This window comes from Heterodontus francisci, chromosome 28 (assembly GCF_036365525.1).
Source record: "Heterodontus francisci isolate sHetFra1 chromosome 28, sHetFra1.hap1, whole genome shotgun sequence".
Lineage (NCBI taxonomy): Eukaryota > Metazoa > Chordata > Chondrichthyes > Heterodontiformes > Heterodontidae > Heterodontus > Heterodontus francisci.
In genome coordinates, this window is record NC_090398.1 from 22,826,653 (window position 1) to 22,841,684 (window position 15,032).

General features: G+C 42.8%; 1 long non-coding RNA gene across 1 annotated transcript; it reads right to left on the reverse strand.

Annotated features, from left to right (window-relative positions):
* Positions 1–569: 569 nt before the first annotated feature.
* Positions 570–6,882, reverse strand: LOC137345303 (uncharacterized). The gene is made up of 3 exons (XR_010968559.1): positions 6,829–6,882; positions 2,090–2,190; positions 570–752 (listed from the first exon to the last, which is right to left on the reverse strand). It is a non-coding gene; the product is annotated as an uncharacterized lncRNA (long non-coding RNA).
* Between the last annotated feature and the right edge of the window lie 8,150 nt (positions 6,883–15,032).

Sequence of the window (15,032 nt, forward strand, 5' to 3'; positions counted from 1 at the left end):
GATGTATGCAGGAGATGTATAATCGGGTCGGTAATGCACGGCTATGCTGCTCGTTGCATGGCTCACGGCAGACGGTAGATTTAACAATATAAAACTGGCCGATACAGTGAACAGTAAAATAATGGATTTCTTTCTATTCTCCATCTCTTGATCTCTCGGACTTTCACTGCTGTGAGTCCGGAGTCCCCTGCGCGCTCTACTGGTTATTAAAATACGTCTGACTGTCAAAACGTTTAACAGTAATATCAGAGCAAAGGGAAGCCATGTATAAATGATATTCTGTAAGAGGAGGTACGCTGCACCTGCAGGCGATGAAATAAAAGCCACACTGGGGCGGATAAACCAGTGAATATTGTTAATTATTTGCTTATGTTCGTACACAAACCAAAAGGGGATGGTCTGTGAATATATCAGGATGGAAAGGGTTGTTAATACTGCCGCTGCAGTTCTCACGGTGCAATACTTTCTTTTTAACTGCTGACAGCATATAGCTACAAGTCGATCAAATGTGAAGGAGACTGTAAACCACATCGACATACCGTGGTTGGTACAAAGCATGTAGATCATGAACTTACAGACGGCAGTGTAGGAGAGGAATGAATGTGGAAAGCGTTTACTCAAAATATTATACCCGATTATATTAAAGAGCATGACCAGTAGATCTGCTGTTGCCATGGCCACCATGTAGACAGAAATACACTTGGAGAGGCCGCAATTTCCTCTGGAGAGAATGACAATTGTCAATAGGTTTGCTGCAAGAAAGAGGGAGAAGATTTAAGTTACGGAGACAGGCAGACACTTTCAAGAGCATGTTGTGAGCAAAATGACATATGTGTGTTTGTACTTAGACTGAATCTTATTTATAATATTGACAAGCATTGACAGCTTTTCTTTCAAACCAATAAATGATTATAATCTCACTACCCTTCCAGCATACTTCATTCAGACCATATCAAGGCCACAGGACGAGGTTTGCCCAGAGGCCGTAGCATGAATGGCAACGGAAAGCAACCCCCATCACCACCCAGTCACAGAGGGTGTATTGGCTTTGGGCGGGAGTGTAAACCAGAATTATCAGATCAGTGTCCATCATTCTTCTCTGCCAGTATAATTTCCACAGCAAATTGAGCTCCATTACTATAATCTGCGGCCCAGGTCAAGCCAGAGTACCTCACAGAGACAGACAGTACTGTTATAAATAATAGTCCATTCGAGGGAAACTTTAGATGGCTTTATAATTTGTTAATATTTAGCTGTCAATAAATTGATGGATTTCCATACATAAATTCAAACACATATTTTATTCCTGTGTTCAACAGTAAAGTCATCTTGCAATGAGGCTTGGGCCGTTTGATTCTGCAGCCCAGTTTGATATGATACCAGTGCGGTCCCATGCGGCGATAGATGGAGTTTTAAATTAGCTTCTTCAGTTTATTTGGAGATAGGAATCTCGCTAACAGCATCAGATGTCTGCAGTATTCAGTACAATTTCCAAACCATTATTGCAAGGACATGAATTCAAAAAGAACTTTTAGCTGAGACAAAACATTCAATTTAGTTCAATCTTCGGCACGTTTTCCATTTCAAATGGCTCGAAGGAGCTGCTCGGGAACGGAGCGGGAGCTGGTGGAAGAAGAAAGGTTATTTCAGCCGAGGGAAGGGGAGTGGCTCCCTGAGCTGCAATCGTTAGAAAAAAAATATTTCCCAATCTCTCTTAGTTGGACTTGCCTGTAGTCCGAAGAACTGTCAACTGAAGAAGAGAAGGAATAACGCTACAAAAAAAATAATTACATTGGACTCCAAGGAACACATTCGTCTGTGAGCTGTTGGCGAGAAACGGTAACAACATTGCCCTCCCGCAGTATAACGAGAAAATTAAACGCCTTATATTCACGAAACGCCAACTGGAACAGTGCCTCACCCATTGTTCAATCTGGTGAAATTCCCACTGACATTCCGGCTCTGCAGTAAAGACATTCTCGTGATCCGTTAAATAACCATTAACAGTGAGATAATCAACAGCTATTGGACAACAGGACTTACCTGGGGCACCAAAGGTAGCAATAAGAGGGTAGTAAACGTCCTTTACCTGTAGAATTATTGGCCGCTGCATTTTGTCGAAGAAGGTGCGAATTCTGTCCAGCTTCGTAATTCTGACAGCACTATATCCGAAATCCATCAATGCTCCCCCTTTATAGAACAATCCGTGCCCAAGTGAGAAAATGAGGTGACACAATAATTAGCATTTGTTACAGTCACTTCACAAACTGGAAAGCCATGGGGAAATTGTGCCGCTCAGTCCTTGCAACTACTGCCATTAAATTATATCAACAGCAAGTAGTTCTCGAGGGAATGTGTGCTGCGCATGCCCTCTGAACGCTCAACGAAACATTGCACCTGGAAACTATTTTGTGTTCTCGAAGCCTTATATCAGTTCTGTTAAGTCTTCACTGATTCATTGTCGAATTTAGATTTATGCTACACTTGGATGATTAGTAGCGATGACTGGACTCTATCATCACTGATGATGACTTCTCAATAACATTGTGGATTGTGGTTCACTTCTAACATTATTAGTAATGATCATATTCTAACCTTCATGATGGTAATGCTAGTGTGACATTACTGTTGCTAATCTACTCAGACATTATCAGTAACGAATTTAATCTAACATTACTGATAGTGACCACACACCAACAGTACTGGTGATGCCCTACTTCAGCATTACTAATACTGCCCCCAGTCAAACATAACTGAAGGTAACTATACACTGATATCAATGGTGATGACCACATCCTGTCATTAATGATGGTGATCCTGTACTAACATTACTGGCGATCACCCTACTTTAACATCATTGGTGGTGATCCTTTTACATCAATAGTAGTTACGTTGCCCGAACGTCAGTGATTGTGAATCTATTCTAATTGTATTGTTGTTGACCTTTACAAAACAGTAATATTAGCAGCCCTATTGTAACATTATTTGTGACGAGCCCACTCCATTATTGCTGGTGGTGATTCTACTCCCGATAGTGACCCTATTCTAACGTTGCAAGTGGTGATTTTACTGTAACATTACTGATGGTAACCTTACTCTAAAATTGCTGGTGGTCATCATACTCCAACATGGCTGTTGGTGACTCTATTATAACATTATAACTGGTGATCCCACTGTTACATGTCAGGTAGTACCCCTACTCCATATTATTGGCCATGAAGCTACTCCAGTTGGAGTATTCAGATGACTGGCCCACATTAACAACTTTATTATAAGTGAAAGGCGTTGAATCCCATGCCATTCAGCTTAGAGCTTTAAGGGTGTCCCCATTAGCAGAAGCTGCAAAAGAAGGCAGCTCGTCTCACTGCCGAGAAGCATCTCCATTCCAAGATCCAACTCGCAGACTTTTAACTGTAACTGCTTTCATACAGACTGGCGAGTTCCATAACCTCACCCACCATCCCTTTTGCAGCTCGGAAGGATTCTTATTGTGTTTACTTTCCTCACAATGATGAGGCGATGCCTTCATCCACTGTCATGGTTTTATTTTGTCTCCACCACGAGAGACACTTTAATCCCTCTGTATTCATTCTGCGTTCAAAGTTTAATTTTCTTGATTGATGCCAGAATGCAGTCGTAAGGACATTTTACAAAGGAGCACCATTTATATTGAACCTTCTGAGATCCATATAGCTATTGGATGGACCATCTTCATTCATCTCACAGGAACCAATAACTTTCAATATCACAGGGAGAATGGATCAAATTAAAAGTTTCAGAGGCCGCTCTCTCACACACTCGTACAATCCCCTCCTCTCTCTTCTATTGTCTCTCAGTCTCCTTCTGTCTATCTGTCTCTACTGATATCCCTCTCTCAGAATCATACAAGCACAGAAGGTGGCGATTCGGCCCATCGTCCCTGCACTGGGTCTGCGAACGAGCAATTCACTTTGTACCATTTTCCCGCCTTCTCCCTATAACTTTGCACATTCCTCCTTTTCATATAACAGTACAATTCCTTTCTGAATGTTTCAATTGAAGCTGTCACCTCCACATTCTCAGGCAGCGCATTCCAGACCTCAACCACTCGCTGATTGAAAAAGGGTTTCCTCATGTTGCTTCAGCTTCTCTTACCTATTACTTTAAATTACTTTTACATTCTCGATCGATTCATGAGTGGGAAGTTTTTTCATATCTAGTCTTTCCGACCCTTCATGATTTTGAATACCTCAATCAAATCACCTCTCAGCCTTCTCTTCTCCAAGGAAAACAGTCCTAACTTTTCCAATCTATCATCATAACTGAAATTCCTTATACCTGGAACCATTACCGTGAACCTTTCCTGTACTCTCGCCAATAACCTCATATCGTTCCTAAAGTGCAATGCCCAGAACTGGATGCAATACTCCAGCTGAGGCCGAAATAATGTCTTATATCAGTTCTTGTATTCTATGTCCCTAATTCTAAAGCCCAGGAAGCTGAATGTTTTTTTTTAACTGGTCTCTCATTCTGTCCTGCCACCTTCAATGAGTTATGCATATATACACCGAGGTCCCTCTGCTCCTGCACTCACTTATGAATTGTACCCTTTATTCTATATTGACTCTCCATGTTCTTCCTACCAAAATGAATCACTTCACATTTCACTGAATTAAGCATCATCTGCCACTTATAATCCCATTACACCAACTTGTCTATGTCCATTGAAGTTCTACACCATCCTCCCCACAGTTCACAATGCTTCCAAGTTTTGTATCATCTGCAAACTTTGAAATTGTGCCCTGTACACCTACTTCTAGATCAATGCGTGCAAATCTGGTCGCCACACTACCAGAAGGACGTGGAGGCTTTGGAGAGTGTACAGAGGAGGTTTACCAGGATGTTGCCTGGTCTGGAGGGCATTAGCTATGAGGAGAGATTGGAGAAACTCGGATTGTTTTCACTGGAACGACGGAGGTGGAGGGGCGACATGATAGAGGTTTACAAAGTTATGAGCGGCATGGACAGAGTGGATAGTCAGAAGCTTTTTCCCAGGGTGGAAGAGTCAGTTACTAGGGGACATAGGTTTAAGGTGCGAGGGGCAAAGTTTAGAGGGGATGTGCGAGGCAAGTTGTTTACACAGAGGTGGTGAGTGCCTGGAACTTGCTGCCAGGGGAGGTGGAGGAAGCAGATACGATAGCGATGTTTAAGAGACATCTTTTGACAAATATATGAAAAGGAAGAGAATAGAGGGATATGGGCCCTGGAAGTGCAGAAGTTGTTAGTTTCGGCAGTCATCAAGATCGGCGCAGGCTTGGAGGGCCGAATGGCCTGTTCCTGTGCTGTACTGTTCTTTGTTCTTTGTTCTATTAATATATATCAGGAAAAGCAAGGGTCCCAACACTGCTCCCTGGGGAACTCCAATACAAACCTTCCTCCAGCCCAAAAGACATCCATTCACTGCCACTCTTTGTTTCCTGTCACTCAGCCAATTCTGTATCCATTTTGCCACTATACATTTTATTCCATGAGCTATAACTTTGTTCACATGTCTGTTATGTGGCACTGTATCAAACGCCTTTTGACAGACCATGTACACCACATCAACTATATTGCCCTCATCAGCCCTCTGTGTTAGCTCCTCAAAAAAACTCAAGCAAGTTAGTTAAGCATGATTTCCCTTTAAGAGATCCAAGCTGGCTTTCCTTAACTAACTCGTATTTGTCCATATGACGATGGATTTTGTCCCAAATTATTGTTTCTAGAAGATTTCCCACCACCGAAGTTAAACTGACTGGCCTGTAGTTACTGGGATTATCTTTACCGACTTTTTTGAACAATGGTGTAACGCTTGTAATTCTCCAGTGCTCTGACACCACCCCAGAGTCTCAGGAAGACTGAAAAATTATGGCTCGTACCTCTGCGCTTGCCACCCTCACTTTCCTCAGTATACCTGGATGCATCTCATCTGGTTCTGGTGTCTCATCCACTTTAAGTACAGAGAGACTATCTAATACTTGCTCTTTATCAATTTTAAACCAATCTAGTGTCCGACGTAACTCCTCTTTCGACATTGCCTGGATTGCATCTTCTTCCTTGGTGAAGACACATGCAAAGTGTTCATTTAATATCTCAGCGATGCCCTCTGCCTCCATGTGTAAATCCCATTTCTGGGCCCTAATCGGGCCCGCTGCACCTTTTGCCATGCTTTTACTATTTATAGGCCTATAGCAAACTTTGGGATTTCCCTTAATGCTAGCTGCCAGTCTCTTTTTATGCTCTCTCTCTTTGCTTTTCTCATTTGCTTTCTCACTTCCCCTCTGGATCTTCTATTTTCAGGCTGATTTTCAATAGCATTTTCTACCTGACATCTGTCATAAGCACGCTTTTTCTTCTTTATCTTAATCTCTACCTCTTTTGACATACAGGGAGCTCTAGATTTGTTTGCCCTACCTTTCCCCTTCGAGGGAACATACCTTTACTGTGCCCGAACTATCTCTTCTTTGAACGTAACCCATTGTTTATCGATTGGTTTTCCTGTCAGCATTTGACTCCAATTTATTCACCCCAGCTCCATTCTTACCCCCGTGAAGTTGGCCTTCTCCCAGTTAATTATTCTTACACTGGATTGCTCTTTGTCCTTTTCCACAGTCAGTCGAAACCTTATGATACAATGACTGACAACATTCTGTTGGAGAAAATTTTCCTGAACATACTCTAGGAACTCTTGCCTTCACTGTCGTTTACACTACTCTGTTTATGCTTAATTTCACCATCTTTGTCATTCATAAAATGTTGTTCAAATTAACATTATACTTTCTCCTATTTATATGGACTAAACTCACTCACAGGGTCAGCTGCCAACTCCAGCTCCTGTCCATGGTAACTCCAGCTGATGAATTGCAACCAGGGGTTAAAGCCTGTCTGCAGGTGACATCACGAAAAGAACAGAAGCCAATCACACAGCAGCCAGCACAAGCCTCGCCCTCTCACTGTTTTGCAGGGTCACATGACCAGGCTGGTCCTGCTGCAATCGCACTGGACTGACGGGCAGGTTACAGAATCAACCCAATACAGTGAAGGCTGTGTCAGCTACCCCAGGTCCTGTCTAAACATGGCCCTTGTAAAGAATACAGCCTTCAATAATTAGCCTTATCAATCTTCTCTCACGACTTTAATGTGAAACCTCAATCTCCAATGTCTGCCCCACCACACGTCCACCTGTTGCTTGATCGAACCAAAGAAATGGCAAGATGATTTTTTTTTGTTCAAAACAGGATGCAGCAAGGAGATGCTCTGCAAGTAATAGAGAAAAATGTTCCAAGGGCAGTGCTGCTGTATTTAGATTTAAATGAGCAAGATGGATGTTGATGTTCGTGATTGGATAAGTCTGACCTCTTTGACATCAGTCTTTTTTCTCTGCTCTGAAAATGTGCAGTCAGGAAATATATGACATCTGAAGGACGGACGGGGTCATCGAAAAGGAGCCAAAATAAAAATTGAAGAGGGAAACGGTGGAACATTACCTGTCCTTCATGTCATACACTCGCAGTACATCAGAAGCAATCACAGGAAATGCAGAATAGGTGCGAATAGGACACACAGGGATGAACCCCAGAGGTTGCGAATGGAGTCACAGATTTTTTGCTGCACTCTTCCAGGGTCAGTTCCTGTGAATGGGAATTTTCGTTGTTTTATGCCCTTCTCTGCCAGTGTGTGGGATGTACCAGATTACAAGCCAATACGTGTACATAAACTAAATGGTCAATCATCGTATCAGTCAGTCAGATAAAACAATTTAAATCAAGAAGGAAACTACTTACCCCAAACAGCAATCTCCACCACCTATTATTCATCCTTTGACGATGTGGCAAGACATTTAACAACTTCTGTTGAGATTTTTGCCTCGTATACTTTTTCCACTGAGCATTTATTTTATGAACCTGTAGAACAGAAAGGGAAAAAAACAGCGATGAGTCCGCCAATCCCAGGAGCATCCAGATATTTTGCTGATTCCAACATAAAACCCAGAGACCAGTAGGGAAACATCCAACACTATAAAAGTAGTAAGATTAAAGAAAAAGAATTCTGCCAGGCATGAGCTGCAATAATGCAGAAAAATAAATTTGCAATTAGCGGAATTTGCTCCACTCTATAATTTGGCGCCAGGATTCTCTTTGTTATGTGGTAGAGTATTTTTCTTTTACAGTTATCTGTCACCATTCTCTTGGTTGGACAGTTGTAAAGATCGTCTGAGGTTCCTGCAGGGGTGCGGATGGATTACTACCGACCTTTTTAGATCTCCTATACTTTGTTGCCAATCACTCACAATACCCCCAATCAGAGAGAGCGAGCCAAGAGAGCTGCTGATAACTTCCTCATGCAGCCTTTCAAAATATTCCTACCTGAAGAAACATCTACTCGGAGGCACTGTTAGCATCCCCACCCCTCTAATCACACTGCCGTTGTGATGTCAAGTCACAAACTCTACACCACACTTCCACAGGGCAATTTGGATATCCCACAGGTGGAGAGACAGCATCGTGAGTCTGCACTTCCTTTTCCTCTGCTTTGACATGGGAACAAAGCATTTGCCAGATGCATCGAAGAGGCTTATCAGGGCATTCGTCTCATTCAACGATTTCTCCTGTCCATGTAAGATGTAGCCTTAGGTATTTTATTAGTACCTGATATATGAACCCTCTCAGCCCATCAGGAAGTGTGATCAGTTTCTGTAAGCAGACCAATGTCACTCCCTCCTCCTCCTCTATTGACCCCAGGGTGTTGCCATTCTCCAACTGTCTAACTAACATTGAGATTTGGATGAGACAACATTTATTTGAGAGAAATGTTGACGAAACTGGCACCAGGCTCTCTGTTTCCCACAAACACCATCACAAAGACTGTCTTGACTCTATCAGTCTCCTTACTTAAAACCCAGGCTAAACACAGATGCGTGGATCCTTGGTGCTCTATTCGACCCCGATTTCAGTTTCTTCTCCTACAGCTCATCCACTACCAGCCACCATCAAAACATTACCTGTTCAACCTCTCTACTGCCTGAACCCGAATTCCATCCTTTATCACCTCGATGATTAATCTCCCCAAGCTCTCTCTACCAACATCTCACTTCCCCACTCCACAAACTATACCGATTCTCAATGTCGGAGGGCAAGGGTTGTCCTGGATAAAGTCCCACAAACCTGTTCACTGCCTTTGTGCCAACTTTCGCTGGCTCTCATTGCGCCAGTAAATTTGTTTGAAGATCCTTGCCTGCCTATTACAAATCCTTTGTGCCTGATTCCCTACCTATCTCCTTTTGCGTGTAAAGTTATAGTGCATGGGATTGGTGATAGTGTATTCTGATAGAAAGAAAGTTGGTTGGCAGACAGAAAACAAAGAGTAGGGATAAATGGGTATTTTTCTGAATGGCAGGCAGTGACTAGTGGGGTACCGCAGGGATCGGTGCTAGGACCCCAGCTATTCACAATGTACATGAATGATTTAGATGAGGGAACTAAATGTAATATCTCCAAATTTGCAGAAGACACAAAACTGGGTGGGAGGGTGAGTTGTGAGGAGGATGCAGAGAATCTTCAGGGTGATTTGGACAAGTTGAGTGAGTGGACTAATGCATGGCAGATGCAGTATAATGTGGATAACTGTGAGGTTATCCACTTTGGTAGCAAAAACAGGAAGGCTGAATGGCTATAAACTGAGAGAGGGTAATATGCAGCGAGACTTGGATGTTCTCGTACACCATTTGCTGAAGGTAAGCCTGCAGGTGCAACAGGCAGCAAAAAAGGCAAATGTTATGTTGGCCTTCATAGCGAGAGGATTCGAGTACAGGAGCAGGGATGTCTTGCTGCAATTATACAGGGCCTTCGTGAGGTTACACCTGGAATATTGTGTGCAGTTTTGGTCTCCTTATCTGAGGAAGGATGCTCTTGCTATAGAGAGAGTGCAGCGAAGGTTTACCAGACTGATTCCTGGGATGGTGGGACTGACATATGAGGAGAGATTGAGTCGGTTAGGATTATGTTCGCTGGAGTTCAAAAGAGTGAGGGGGATCTCATAGAAACCTATAAAATTCTAACAGGTCTTGAGAGGGTAGATGCAGGACAGATGTTCCCGATGTTGGGGGAGTCCAGAACCAGGGGTCATAGTCCTAGGATTCAAGGTAAACCTTTCAGGACTGAGATGAGGAGAAATTTCTTCACCCAGAGAATGGTGAGCCTGTGCAATTCGCTACCACAGAAAGCAGTTGAGACCAAAACATTGTATGTTTTCAAAAAGGAGTTCGATATATCTCTTGGGTCCAAAGGGATCAAAGGGTATGGCGTGAAAGCGGGAACAGGTTACCGAGTTGGATGATCAGCCATGATCATAATGAATGGTGGAGCAGGCTCGAAGGGCCAAATGGCCTACTTCTGCTCCTATTTTTATGTTTCTATATTTTCCATGTAATCCCTTCCAGCCATGCATCACAGCACATACTCTCCACTCCACTGGATGTTTCTGTGGAACAAGATTATTCCTCTCTGCTCCGACCTCAGCAAATATTAGTTAATAAAAAACTATACCCGGGGTATCTGGAGCTCATAGGAACATACGGTCAGGAATAGGCCATTCAGCCGCTCTTGTCCGTTCTACCATTCATTGAGATTTTGTATGATCTGTGACCTCACTCTGCATAACTGCCTTTGTCCCATATCGTTAACTAATTTGTTTCAATCCCCTATTTAACATTACGATTTGACCTAACATCAACTGAAATTTGTGAAGAGCGTTCCAAGCTTCAATGAACCTTTGTGTGTATTAATATTTCCTAACTTCAATCCCCACCCTCGTTTGGTGCCCTTTCTCTCTCAGTGTCCGGCTCTCTGACTGGACACTCACAACTCTATGCGTCTTTACTCTCTGTCAGCTTGCTGCCCAGTTTGTGTTCCCTGCAAGATAAAGTCTGCTGAGACATCTCTCCTTATGTTGCAGAACGCTGTACAAAGGTGAGTTACCATGATTGAAGTTGCGTTTGATGCAGGGCGTTCATGTGCTAAAATCCAAACCGTGGGGTGGCAGGTCCTGGGTTCACCCTGAGCCTCCTCTTCACAATAGTAACTCTAATGGGAAGGTGCTTACCTGGAGGAATAGGAGAACCAGAGATACTGGGCAGCCTGTCCTACAACTGCTAGCGGCTGGTTAGAATAAGAATCTGTACCTGGAATACAATAAAACTATGTTTAGAAACTTTGCTTATGTTTGATACACCATCTTTGTAATTAATAACATGCTATTCAAGTACTTTAACATTAAATTATACTTCCCTTTCTCCTCTTTATATGGATTGAACTCCCAGTGTCAGCTGCCAACTTCAGCTCCTGCCCACGGGAACTGAAACTGATGAATTGTAACCAGGGGCTGAAATCTGTCTCAAGGTGACATCACAAATGGAGCCAGGAACCAATCACAAAGCAGTCAGCACAAGCCCCGCCCACTTGTGGTTTTACAGGGTCACGTGACCAGGCCTGCTCTTGGTGCAGCCTCATTGGACTGGAGGGCAGGTTGCAGAATCAGCCATAAAATAACTCATAATAAAAACAAGAAATGCTGGAAATATTTAGCAGGTCTGGCAGCATTGGTGGAGAGAGAAGCAATAATTAACGTTTCAGAACTGATGAAGGGTCACTGACCTTAGACGTTAACTTTGCTTCTCTCTCCACAGACGCTGCCAGAGCTGCTGAGAATTTCCAGCATTTCTTGTTTTTATTTCAGATTTCCAGAATCTGGACTATTTTTCTTTTATATTATTGTAGAATCAGCCCAATAGACTGATGGCGTTTTCTGAGACCACAGATCCCATCTAACGAGGCCCAAGTGGTGTGTAAAAACACTGAATGTGTGACGTTCAAACAATCTACATAACCTGTATGAACAAACCTTCATCTTAATGTGTTGGAATATTGGGCTCATGACTGGCAAACGATGGATATGTGCAGTGGGCAGTGGGCAGGGCGAATTCTCAGCATTCATGCACACTTCAGGGAAAATTATTCAAGAAGTTGGAGACAGGAAGAGATGTGGGCATTCTAGAGCATAGATCTACAAAGGTACATGTCAGTGCCATGAAGTGACAGAGTACATAGGATATAAAGGTGCATTAATAGACAATTGATCATAAGACGATGCATTCTGTTTGTCCTGGCACAAGATATAGGCCAGGTCTCACAGGCAATACAGTGTCCAGTTTCAATCTCCTCATATGACAGGTAATATTTACCCTTTGAAAAGTGTGCCGAGGATGTTAAGTAAACTAATTCGCAGTATACAGTATCTTAGTTGTCAAGGTAGAATAACAGAGTCAGGATTCTACACATCAGAGAAGCCTAGAAATAGGGCTGGTCTGATTGAGGTTCACAATGTGATGAAGGGATTAGGTTGTGTTCCAGTGGAACAACTCATTCCAATTAAATAGGTTATGGAGGAGTAGGTTCACATTGTTTGAGTGATTAATGTCAGATCTAGTTTAGATGTCAGGAGGTGGTTCTTATCCTAGAGAATAGTGACCTGCTGGAACAGACTGTCATCTCGTGTGGTGAACACTGACTCCCTGAAATCCTTCAAGCGAGAGTTGAATCTGTTTCTGGCTGAGAGGCACATTAGTTTCTACAAAAATTCCAGGAAATTCGGAGTCAGGGTGATCTCAAGAACTAGTTGTGATCGCATAGATGGTACAGAAAGGAATTTCAAAGGTATATTCCCAAAGATTGGCCTGTTTTCCGAGTCTGCTTTTTCCCCTCTCCCAGGGGATGACAGGTTTTGGTTGGAGTGGGGAGTGTATATGTTGTGATACACAACTATTCGCAAATGTGTGGGACAGGCTGGGTGGATCCAAGGCTTTTTACTTCTTCCTCAATATTCTTATGTTCATACATTTGTCAACTACGAAATGTCAACAGATTATTTGTTCTGACAGTCCCTCATCATCCCCTGTATAACTAAATCTCTATTATTTCCACCTGGATTGACAGATTCGAGGCATTTGCTTACAATGGACGTAGACTAATCCAGTTACCCAGTTCATCCCGTCTCCCTATTTTAACAGAGTCATTACTTGGGTTCCTTCAGTCCAAGTTAAGTTGAATATATTGATATTAATAAAGGATTGAAATACTGTGCTCACAGTCCCTGCTGTCACCTCTCTGACTTCCTGTCACAGCCTGGTCCGAATTATCACTGGTCCCTGTGTCTTATCCACTTAGGCTGTTTTTGTTAGATTGACATTCTTCTCCACAGTTATCTCTAAGTATGGACCAAATCTGCTTCCAGCAAACCAACTTTGTCACTTCCACCATCATTTTACGAAACAAAAGTTTTTTTTTAATCTATCCAAAACGTCACCCTCGACAACTATTTTTTCGAGTTCTCCCTGTATTCCACCTTCACTGCTTGTTGGCCTGCAAAGCCCACCGTGAATTGTACCATTACCCTTCCTATTGCTGAACTGCATATAGTTTGGATTATATTTTGACACAAATCCTTGGAAATTCTCTCTACATCTCTATCATCCTTCAAGATATTTCTTCAACCTGACGTCTTTGACCAATCTTTAGTTGCCTGTCCTAATATCTCTGTATGTGAGTAGGTGCCAAATATTGCTTGATGCTCCTGTGAGGCGCCCTGGGTCGTTGTCCTATGTGAAACGTGCTGTATAAATGCACCAATTCTGATGAAAGGTCACAGACCTAAAACGTTAACTTTGCTTCTATCTCCACAGATGCTGCCAGAACTGTTGAGTATTTCCAGCACTTTCTGCTTTTATTACATATTTACAGCATCTGCAGTATTTTGTTTTTGTTGTATAAATGTATGTTTGTTGTATCTTTTCTCGTTCAGTCATGCAACGCTGGAATAATACAAGGGTTCACAATTATTTTCCCTCAAAATGACGGGAAAACAGGAACATTTCTGTCTGAGTCCTGCGAAAACCTAGGCTGTAACAAATAGATACTAACTCACATCTCTCGTGCTCCTGACATTCCAAATGTCAGACAATTCCAATGTCCTTTAGGGAAGAAAATCTGCTGTCCTTACCTGGTCTGGCCTACACGTGACTCCAGACCCACAGCAATGTGGTTGACTCTTAAAATGCCCTCTGAAATGGCCTGGTAAGTCAATCAGTTTTCAAGGGCAATTAGGGATGGGCAGCAAATGCTGGCCTTGCCAGCGACGCCCACACCCCACAAACGAATAATAAAAAAAAAACATAACACTCAGCAATGACTCCAATTTTCAGGAATGTTGACTTTGTTAGAGTACCCAGCATTGCTTTCTCATTATTTCAAAGCCAACGTCCTTACACCTGCTGATAAATTTTCACTATTTTGTAGATTTTATATTTTGTTCCAACAATACCATTAATTCCGCGCTCTAGTCTCAGATCCGGATATGACCTCCCCCACCCACCCAGTCATATCAGCTGATGCTCTTCCCATTACTCCATGCACCTTTTCTGTAAAACCATTCTTGTTGATCGGTTCAGATCACGGTGATCCCCTCCCTTCCCTTCCCCCTCAACCTCACTCTAGTGCCTGAAGAAGGTGAACCCTTTCCTCCTGCTCCAGCGCTGCTACCACACCTGCCTTATATTTCCCTCCACAAGCAGCGCAGTGGAAACTAGTCTGGTGATCACCACCATAATGTCTTGTTTTAGTTTAGAGCTAAAACCCTCATATGCTCCTTATAAATGTACTTCTAACTGGGTTATTGGTTCGGACCATGGCCATTTGCTCCTCTCATTTCCATCAACCAGATGATGCCAGGAATTCTCTCCTGCTCCATGGTGCCACACTGTTGCTCAGGAAGATCCGTTTCTATCCACCTTTCAATCTGCAATGCCAGGTATCTATCGGACAGTTCCAGTACTCAGGGGCTCCCTCCACCTGAGACAGTGATGTCCCTCCAGATGGTCACTCATTTCTCTCTTTCTACTTATACCCTGTCCTGCGCATGTTGAATCTACACCCTTGTTTGAACCTTCAGCCATGGCAGTGACA